This window comes from Dendrobates tinctorius, unplaced genomic scaffold (assembly GCF_039654945.1).
Source record: "Dendrobates tinctorius isolate UK_male_01 unplaced genomic scaffold, ASM3965494v1 ptg000013l, whole genome shotgun sequence".
In the NCBI taxonomy this organism is placed as follows: domain Eukaryota; kingdom Metazoa; phylum Chordata; class Amphibia; order Anura; family Dendrobatidae; genus Dendrobates; species Dendrobates tinctorius.
This window is the reverse complement of record NW_027361681.1, coordinates 16,586,787-16,597,729: the sequence shown is the minus strand read 5'-3', so window position 1 is coordinate 16,597,729 and position 10,943 is coordinate 16,586,787. Positions and strand designations below refer to the sequence as shown.

General features: G+C 45.9%; 2 long non-coding RNA genes across 2 annotated transcripts; one reads left to right on the top strand and one right to left on the bottom strand.

Annotated features, from left to right (window-relative positions):
• Positions 1–4,615: 4,615 nt before the first annotated feature.
• LOC141067530 (uncharacterized) lies at positions 4,616–5,059 on the bottom strand. The gene is made up of 2 exons (XR_012226451.1): positions 4,844–5,059; positions 4,616–4,716 (listed from the first exon to the last, which is right to left on the bottom strand). It is a non-coding gene; the product is annotated as an uncharacterized lncRNA (long non-coding RNA).
• Positions 5,060–10,055: 4,996 nt separating this feature from the next.
• Positions 10,056–10,499, top strand: LOC141067518 (uncharacterized). Its single transcript, XR_012226450.1, has 2 exons — positions 10,056–10,271; positions 10,399–10,499. It is a non-coding gene; the product is annotated as an uncharacterized lncRNA (long non-coding RNA).
• Positions 10,500–10,943: the final 444 nt, after the last annotated feature.

The window sequence follows — 10,943 nt, the reverse complement described above, 5'->3', positions numbered from 1 at the left end:
TCTCACAACGAATGCACTGCACACACTTAGTATTCTCCCTTGCTGATGTACAGTCATGTCAGCACATGCATGTGATTTATATACTTCTGGCCACATTCCAACTAGACATGCCCGGCCTGGCTCTGTTCATTTTCATTGAGTGAGGCCACACATGTCTAGTCAGCATGTGACCGCATGTATGTAAATTACCGGCATGAGAGAATCCTGGCAGCGTTCAGTGAGCACTGTGAGAATTCAGAAGTCTGCAGTCACATAGAATGACTGCAGACTCCGTACAAACCTGGACAACCCCTGTAATGTTCCTAACAAATAAAAACATGAGAATAAGTCAGTATCACAAATAATATTTACATCCAGGTACCTTATAGATGACGTCGTCTCTGAAGTCGGTCTCCTTTTCTTCTTCTTGTCCAAACCCAATGATGAGTTTTCTCATCCACAGCCGTCTCTGCAGACTTCCATCTTCTCCGGTCTTCTGCAGCAAATCTCCACACGATGCCCTTAAAGATAGAAGTGTCATTATAATGCTCCTGAATAAAAATGTCTGCAATATACTGTCGCCTCACACTATTCCCCTCCCTCCTCATACTGTCTCCTCTAACATCCCACCTGTTCATCATACTGTCTCCTCATATATTTGCCCCCTCACTCTCTATACTGTCTGCTCACACATACCCCTGACTCCCTGTGTCTGCACTCATGCCATCACCCTCACTCCCCATACTGTGCCCACATACATTCACCCGTTCGCACCCCTTACTGTCTGCACCCATCCCCCATACTGTTTCCTCATATATGCCCTCATACATACTCTTCATTTTGTGTCCTCAAATATCCCCACACACGTTAAATACCATCCCCACTCCAAATCCCCCCATCCCCAATCCCCCCCACACATTAAGTATCCCCCATCCCCACTCAATAATCCCTCGTCCCTACTCCCAAATCCCCCCACACATTATGTACCCCCACTCATTAACCCCCATCCCCACTCATTAACCCCCCTACACATTAACCCCATCTCCACTCATTAAACCCCCACTTATTAACCCCCATCCCCACATTAACCCCCACACTCATTAACCCCCCACTCATTAACCCCAACACTTTAACCCCCATCCCCACATTAACCCCCATCTCCGCTCAATAACCCCCCCACTCATTAACACCCATCCCCACATTAAACTCCATTTCCACTCATTAACCCCCCACTCATTAACCCCCACACTTTAACCCCAACTCATTAACCCCCGACTCATTAACCCCCATCTCCACTCATTTACCCCCCATACATTAACCCCCCTACACATTAACCCCATCTCCACTCATTAAACCCCCATCTCCACTCATTAAACCCCTACTTATTAACCCCAACACTTTAACCCCCATCTCCACTCAATAACCCCCCCCACTCATTAACACCCATCCCCACATTAACCCCCATCTCCACTCAATACCCCCCCCACTCATTAACCCCAACACTTTAACCCCCACATATTAACCCCCATCTCCACTCATTAACCCCCCACTCATTAACCCCAACACTTTAACCCCCATCCCCACATTAACCCCCATCTCCACTCAATAACCCCCCACTCATTAACATCCATCCCCACATTAACCCCCTTCTCCACTCAATAACCCCCCACTCATTAACACCCATCCCCACATTAAACCCCATCTCCACTCATTAACCCCCCACTCATTAACCCCCACACTTTAACCCCAACTCATTAACCCCCATCCCCACATTAAGCCCCCATCTCCACTCATTAACCCCCCGTCTCCCATCTTCGGTGGTTCTTCAGCTCCACAGAGGAGCACACTTACCACCAGCGTTTGCTCTGGGCGCCGGGGAGTGACATCAGCAGCGTGATCACATGACATGATCACGCTGCTGACGTCGCTCTGACCCGGCGGTCAGAGCTTCAATTGTACAGGCGTCTGTATAGACGCCAAGTACAACAATTGCTGCCTGGGAGCCGGCGAGGCCTCCTTCTCTGCGTCGGCTGTCAGCTTGACAGCCGTCACAGAGAACAGCCGACACACAGGATGGGGAGCGGCAGAACGCAGCCGCCGGAGGAGACTCTGCGGACCGCTGCATTAGGCGGCCCGACTGCGCCCCCCTGCTGGCTGCGCCCGGGGCAACTGCCCCGGCTGCTCCCCCTAGATACGCTCCTGAACTAGACCCCCCAAGGAACTTATCTAGATGTGTGGTGAGCACTTTGAACCCCCCAGTGCTTCACAGAAGTTTATAACGACCGGGCGTGAAAATAAAAATATCGTATTTTTTCAACAAACATCATCTTTTAGTCCCCATTTTTTTATTTTCCCAAGGGTAGCAAGAGAAATTGGACCCCAAAAGTTGTTGTCCAATTTGTCCTGAGAACGCTGACACCCCATATGTGGGAGAAAACTACTGTATGGGCACACGTCGGGGCTCGGAAGGGAAGTAGTGACGTTTTGGAATGCAGACTTTGATGGAATGGTCTGCAGGTGTCATGTTGCCTTTGGAGAGCCCCTAATGTACCTAAACAGTGGAAACCCCCCACAAATGACCCCATTTTGGAAACTAGACCCCCTAAGGAACTTATCTAGATGGGTGGTGAGCACTTTGAACCCCCAAGGGCTTCACAGAAGTTTATAATGCCCAGACATGAAAATAAAAAAATCGTATTTTTTCCACAAACATGATCAATTAGTCTCCAATTTTTTTATTTTCCCAAGGGTAAAAGGAGAAATTGGACCCTAAAAGTTGTTGTCCAATTTGTCCTGAGAATGCTGACACCCCATATGTGGGAGAAAACTACTGTATGGGCACACGTCGGGGCTCGGAAGGGAAGTAAAGACGCTTTGGAATGCAGACTTTGATGGATTGGTCTGCGGGTGTCATGTGCGTTTGGAGAGCCCCTGATGTACCTAAACTATTGAAACTCCCCACAAGTGACCCCATTTTGGAAACTAGACCCCTCACGGAACTTATCTAGATGTGTGGTGAGCACTTTGAACCCCCAAGTGCTTCACAGAAGTTTATAACGCCTGGGCGTGAAAATATTTTTTTATTTTGCTAAGGGTAACAGGAGAAATTGGACCCCAAAAGTTGTTTTGCAATTTGTCCTGAGTATGCTGATACCCTATATGTGGGGGTAAAACACTGTTTGGGCGCATGGCACAGCTTGGAAGGGAAGGAGCACCATTTGACTTTTTCAACGCAGAATTGGCTGGAATTGAGATCAGACGCCATGTTGCATTTGGAGAGCCCCTGATGTGCCCAATCAGTGGAAACCCCCCAGTTCTAACTCCAACCCTAACCCCAACACACCCCTAACCCTAATCTCAGCCCTAACCCTAGCCCTAGCCCTAACCCTAACCCTAACCCTAACCCTAATGGGAAAATGGAAATAAATACTTTTTTTTATTTTATTATTTTTCCCTAACTAAGGGGGTGATAACGGGGGGGTTTGATTTACTATTTTTTATGTTTGGCAGCTGTCACACGCTAAAAGACGCTTTTTATTGTAAAAATAGCTTTTGCATCACCACATATTGAGAGCTATAATTTTTCCGTATTTTGACCCACCGAGTCATGTGAGGTCTTATTCTTTGCGGGACGAGTTGACATTTTTATTGGTACTATTTTCAGGCACGTGACATTTTTTGATCGCTTTTATTCCGATTTTTGGGACGCAGAATGAACAAAAACCAGCGTTTCATGAATTTCTTTTGGGGGGTGCGTTTACACCGTTCCGCGTGCAGTAAAATTGATAAAGCGGTTTTATTCTTCGGGTCAGCATGGTTACAGCGATACCTCATTTAGGTCTTTTTTTTATGTTTTGGCAGTTTAATGCAATGAAAAACTATTTTATATAAAAAAAATAATTATTTTTGCATCGCTTTATTCTGCGAGCTATAACTTTTTAATTTTTTTACGGATGACACTGTATGGTGGCTCGTTTTTTGCGGAACAAGATGACGTTTTCAGCAGTACCATGGATATTTATATGCGTCTTTTTGATCGCGCGTTATTGCACTTTTTGTTCGGTGGAATGATAATAAATCATTATTTTTTGCATCATTTTTTATTTTTATATTTTAAGGGGTTCGCTAAAGGGGTTAACTAATGGGACAGTTTTATAGGGCAGGTCGTTATGGACGCGGCGATACCAAATATGTGTACTTTTATTGTTTTTTTTTTATTTTCAAAAAATGAATTTATTGGGGAATATTTTTTTTTTTTTTTTACTAATTTATTTAGCAATTTTTTTTTTAATTATTTTTACATTTTTTTTAACTTTATTACATTGTCCCAGGTGGGACATCACTGTCCTGTGACAGATCGCTGATCTGTCACATCACAGATCACTGTGACAGATCAGCGATCTGTCACAGGCACTGCTGCAGACTTCCTCACGCCTGCGCTTTGCAGGCAGTGAGGAAGTCAGCTACCTACAGGCCCCCGAAGGTCCCCGTCGCCATCTTGGATCCGGTGGCCTTTAGGGAAAGAGAGTATAGAAATTCCAGGCTCTACCACACACTGAAGGTGCTCTGAGGGTAAAGAATCATATGTAGGCGATAAAGTAAACCCCGGCACTCAAATGAGGAAAAAAAAGGAATGTATATGCAAAAGTGAATTTATTAATTGACACACTGCAAAGGGAACCTAACCAAAGCAACAGCACCAACGTTTCGGCATAGAGCCTTTCTCAAGGTTGTTGCCTGAAAAGGTGTGAAAATAACAATAGTGAGTGCGATATGTACAAGTGATACATAGAATATTTACATACGTATTTACATACACAATAATACAAATAAACATAAGAAGTATAATGCAAATGGAAAATACATCACTGGTCAGAGCAGGGAAACATGGGTCTCAAAGGACTACCGGATTATTCAAAGAGAGGTGAGGTTCCATACGGTTTGCAGAGCGTGCTTTTAATCACATGAAAAGAGAATAGTTAGTACAAATATGAATATAATAACATGAAGCGTACCAAGGGAAACAAGTTGGATCAACTGGCACAAATAGTAGAACAGCCAAGGATAGTATCCATATCAGTAGAGGGTGGTGGGAAGCAAAAAGGAGAGAGAGAAAAAAGGAGAGAGAGAAAAAAGAGAGAAAAAGAAAAGAGAGAGAAAAAAAAGGGAGGAAGGGGAAAAGCAGGGAGCAAGGGGAAAGGAAAAGGAGGGAACGAGAAGGAGAAAGAGGAAGGGAAAGAGAGAGAGGGGGAAAAAAAGAGAAGGAGAGAAGGGAAAGAAAAGGGAGAGAAAGAGAGAGAGAGAGAGAGAAGGAGAGAAAAAAGGAGAGGGGGAGAAAGAAAGGAAAAGAAGAGGAAGAGAAAAAGAGAGAGAGTGAGGGAGAGAAAGAAAGGGAGAGGGAGAAGGACACGGGGAAGTGAGAGAAAAAGAAAAAGAAAAAAAGGAATGAAACCGAAAGCTAAAGGGAAAAGGCAGGAAAGAGGGAGAGAAGAGAAAAGAGAAAGGGGAGAGAAGTGAGAGATAGAGCAACAGAGAGAAGGAGGTAGAGTAAAAAGTAGAAGTAAGGAGAAGAGAGGAAGAGAAAAAGAACAGAGAAGAAAAAAAAGGAAAAAAAGAAGAAACAGAAGAGAAAGGAGGGGAGGGGGGAGGAGAAGAACACAGCGAGGGAGTACAATTGACAACATCAGAGAGGCTACATACCATGAGTGAAAGATGTGATAAGGTCACTATGGAGAGTGAATGGACGCCTGGAAGGAAAAAGCAGCATGGTGAAGCGGACTAATATATAGAATAGGAAGAAGCCAAGAGTAGCCGGGCAGCAGCGCTACCTGCAGTAGAGGTCCAGGACAAGCACGGGTGGCGAGGGGAACGGCTGCAGCGGCGTGGTGTGACGGGCCGAACGGCGCCATTATAAGGAAGCCAGCCATGCACAGGGGGGAGGGGCACTTCCGGGAACGCAAGGTCTGTGACGTGCATGGTCACATGACCAGGGACGGCCAGTGAGAGCAGGGAAGTGCTGTATCCCGGGTTACCAGCTGTGGGGCGTGTGCGGGGTGTGCCACTAGGAGAGTATAGGAAAACAGTGCGGATCAGTTGTGTGAGATCTGAAGGGGAAAAAAAACACACAGGGGGTTAGTACTGTGGATGGAAAAGGAGACATAAGAAAAACGAATGCATGGGTATATACAGATACAAATATGCACATATACAAATAGGCAAGACACTAAGAGCAGAGAATGCAATGACATACTGTAAGTCAAAATAACTCAAGGTGAGCATGCAAGCATACATTGATGAACAGTAAGGGTCAAATAGGTAAATAAGCAAATCGATTAAGCACAGTGGATAGGTAAATCAACGGAGGGCCTCATATTCCATATTGAGCCCTAATGGCTCTAAGGTCTGGAGGGTATGGATCCAGAACGCCTCGCGTTCTCTGAGTGTTTTAATCCTATTCCCGCCGCGGCGGGGTTGGTCAACATGCTCAATCACTTGAAATCTGAGCTGTGGAATGATGTGGCCAGCGGCACTAAAATGAGCTGGGATGGGTAAGGTGGTCAATTTACAGTGGATAGTGGATTTGTGCTTGCTAATGCGGTCTCGGATATGCTGGGTGGTCTCACCAACATACCCGAGACCGCAGGGGCATTTAATCAGATAAATGACATAATTTGAATCGCAAGTAAAATATCCAGGGATCGTGAACTTCTTCCCAGTACGTGGATGTGTGAAAAACTCGCCTTTGGTGATATGAGAGCACTGAAAACAGTGCAAGCAGGGGAAAGTACCCTTGCGTTGGCATGAAAAGAAAGTCTGTTTGGCCAATAGCTTAGAGGGGCCAATGTCGGCTCTGACTAGGGAGTCCCTAAGGTTCTGGGGGCGTTTATGGCAAATCAGGGGCCAGGAGACAAATTCTGGGACAGAGGGATAGGCTTGATGGAGTAAAGGCCAATGCTTGAAAATGACACCATTGATGAGAGGACTGAACGGGTGGTATGTGCTCACAAACGGAATACACTTACGGCTCCGTAGGCTGGAAGCTGGAGTAGGGGGCGAAGGTCTAACATACGGCGGATAGCCCCTTGCTGAAAATTTAGTGTCCATGTCAGTATGTCGTGCCTCCCTAATAGAGGGATCTGATATGTCTTTGACGACAAACTCAGTGATTTTTTGATCAACAACCATCCCATCACTCCCGTCTTTTACACGTTACCTAAGATTCACAAAAATTTGACCTCCCCACCCGGTCGTCCCATAGTCGCGTCCACCGATTCATTATTATCACCTATTTCAATTACCCTTGAGAAAATATTTACTCCACACATCTCCAAAATTCCCTCGTATCTGAAGGATACTAACCACTTTTTGTCTATAATTAGATCTATTCCGAGTGTCCCTGCCAACTGTCTGTTGGTAACCCTAGATGTCTCGAGCCTATATACGAGCATCGACCACCATGAAGGCATTCACGCTGTTGACAGGTTCCTTGATACCCACACCGATTTTTCTTCTTCAAAAAAGGAGTTCTGTCTTGACATGCTCGAGGTGGTCCTTACCCAGAACTTCTTTCTCTTTGAGGACCAGTTTTACCTGCAGTGTAGGGGGACTGCGATGGGATCCAACGTCGCGCCCCCCTATGCAAATATTTATATGGACCACTTTGAGCACAGTCATATCTATTCCCATCCTCTTTTTGGTAGTCAGGTGACACTATGGAAACGTTACATTGACGATATTTTCCTCATTTGGACAGGTGACGCTATATCATTGAACTCTTTTTTCTACGATATCAATAACGCCACTAACAATATTTCATTCACCCTCCACTATAGTGACCATTCCATTAATTTTCTTGACACTTCAGTTATCATTAATCCTGAGCATACCCTCTCGACAGACCTGTACACTAAGCCTACGGACAGAAATAGTCTTCTCCTACACTCGAGCTGCCACCCTCTGCATATCAAGAGGTCCTTACCCCACTCCCAGCACTGCCGTGTCGACCGGATCGTATCAGATCCCTCTATTAGGGAGGCACGACATACTGACATGGACACTAAATTTTCAGCAAGGGGCTATCCTCCGTATGTTAGACCTTCGCCCCCTACTCCGGCTTCCAGCCTACAGAGCCGTAAGTGTATTCCGTTTGTGAGCACATACCACCCATTCTGTCCTCTCATCAATGGTGTCATTTTCAAGCATTGGCCTTTACTCCATCAAGCCTATCCCTCTGTCCCAGAATTTGTCTCCCGGCCCCTGATTTGCCATAAACGCCCCCAGAACCTTAGGGACTCCCTAGTCAGAGCCGACATTGGCCCTTCTAAGCCATTGGCCAAACAGACTTTCTTTTCATGCCAACGCAAGGGTACTTTCCCCTGCTTGCACTGTTTTCAGTGCTCTCATATCACCAAAGGCGAGTTTTTCACACATCCACGTACTGGGAAAAAGTTCCCGATCCCTGGATATTTTACTTGCGATTCAAATTATGTCATTTATCTGATTAAATGCCCCTGCGGTCTCGGGTATGTTGGTGAGACCACCCAGCATATCCGAGACCGCATTAACAAGCACAAATCCACTATCCGCTGTAAATTGACCACCTTACCCATCCCAGCTCATTTTAGTGCCACTGGCCACACCATTCCACAGCTCAGACTTCAAGTGATTGAGCATGTTGACCAACCCCGCCGCGGCGGGAATAGGATTAAAACACTCAGAGAACGTGAGGCGTTCTGGATCCATACCCTCCAGACCTTAGAGCCATTAGGGCTCAATAGGGAATATGAGGCCCTCCGTTGATTTACCTATCCACTGTGCTTAATCGATTTGCTTATTTACCTATTTGACCCTTACTGTTCATCAATGTATGCTTGCATGCTCACCTTGAGTTATTTTGACTTACAGTATGTCATTGCATTCTCTGCTCTTAGTGTCTTGCATATTTGTATATGTGCATATTTGTATCTGTATATACCCATGCATTCGTTTTTCTTATGTCTCCTTTTCCATCCACAGTACTAACCCCCTGTGTGTTTTTTTTCCCCTTCAGATCTCACACAACTGATCTCCACTGTTTTCCTATACTCTCCTAGTGGCACACCCCGCACACGCCCCACAGCTGGTAACCCGGGATACAGCACTTCCCTGCTCTCACTGGCCGTCCCTGGTCATGTGACCATGCACGTCACAGACCTTGCATTCCCGGAAGTGCCCCTCCCCCCTGTGCATGGCTGGCTTCCTTATAATGGCGCCGTTCGGCCCGTCACACCACGCCGCTGCAGCCGTTCCCCTCGCCACCCGTGCTTGTCCTGGACCTCTTCTGCAGGTAGCGCTGCTGCCCGGCTACTCTTGGCTTCTTCCTATTCTATATATTAGTCCGCTTCACCATGCTGCTTTTTCCTTCCAGGCGTCCATTCACTCTCCATAGTGACCTTATCACATCTTTCACCCATGGTATGTAGCCTCTCTGATGTTGTCAATTGTACTCCCTTGCTGTGTTCTTCTCCTCCCCCCTCCCCTCCTTTCTCTTCTGTTTCTTCTTTTTTTCCTTTTTTTTCTTCTCTGTTCTTTTTCTCTTCCGCTCTTCTCCTTACTTCTACTTTTTACTCTACCTCCTTCTCTCTGTTGCTCTATCTCTCACTTCTCTCCCCTTTCTCTTTTCTCTTCTCTCCCTCTTTCCTGCCTTTTCCCTTTATCTTTCGGTTTCATTCCTTTTTTTCTTTTTCTTTTTCTCTCACTTCCCCGTGTCCTTCTCCCTCTCCCTTTCTTTCTCTCCCTCACTCTCTCTCTTTTTCTCTTCCTCTTCTTTTCCTTTCTTTCTCCCCCCTCTCCTTTTTTCTCTCCTTCTCTCTCTCTCTCTTTCTCTCCCTTTTCTTTCCCTTCTCTCCTTCTCTTTTTTTCCCCCTCTCTCTTTCCCTTCCTCTTCCTCTTTCTCCTTCTCGTTCCCTCCTTTTCCTTTCCCCTTCCTCCCTGCTTTTCCCCTTCCTCCCTTTTTTTCTCTCTCTCTTTTCTTTTTCTCTCTTTTTTCTCTCTCTCCTTTTTTTCTCTCTCTCCTTTTTGCTTCCCACCACCCTCTACTGATATGGATACTATCCTTGGCTGTTCTACTATTTGTGCCAGTTGATCCAACTTGTTTCCCTTGGTACGCTTCATGTTATTATATTCATATTTGTACTAACTATTCTCTTTTCATGTGATTAAAAGCACGCTCTGCAAACCGTATGGAACCTCACCTCTCTTTGAATAATCCGGTAGTCCTTTGAGACCCATGTTTCCCTGCTCTGACCAGTGATGTATGTTCCATTTGCATTATACTTCTTATGTTTATTTGTATTATTGTGTATGTAAATACGTATGTAAATATTCTATGTATCACTTGTACATATCGCACTCACTATTGTTATTTTCACACCTTTTCAGGCAACAACCTTGAGAAAGGCTCTATGCCGAAACGTTGGTGCTGTTGCTTTGGTTAGGTTCCCTTTGCAGTGTGTCAATTAATAAATTCACTTTTGCATATACATTCCTTTTTTTTCCTCATTTGAGTGCCGGGGTTTACTTTATCGCCTGTAGGGAAAGAGCCCCTCACAGCAGCGCTGCACATTGCGCTGCCGTGGGTGGCTCAGAGAAGCACAGAGGGAGCCCCCTCCTTGCCGATGCTTCCCTTTAACCCCCGGTTCACCGCGATCGTGTTTGATCGCGGTGTACAAGGGGTTAACGTGTCGGGGGCGGTCCGTGACCGTCCCTGACACATTGTGCCGGGTGTCTGCTGTGATAATCAGCTGACACCCGGCCGCGATCAGCGGCGCTCACCACGTTGGCTCCGCTGATTGCTATGACGTACTATCCCGTCCCTGGGAATTAAGTCCCAGGGCACATGGACAGGATAGTACGTCTGATGGCAGAAAGGGGTTAATTTCTGTATCACATTCTTGCTGGCATCCAAGAATGTCAAAGCTCACGCA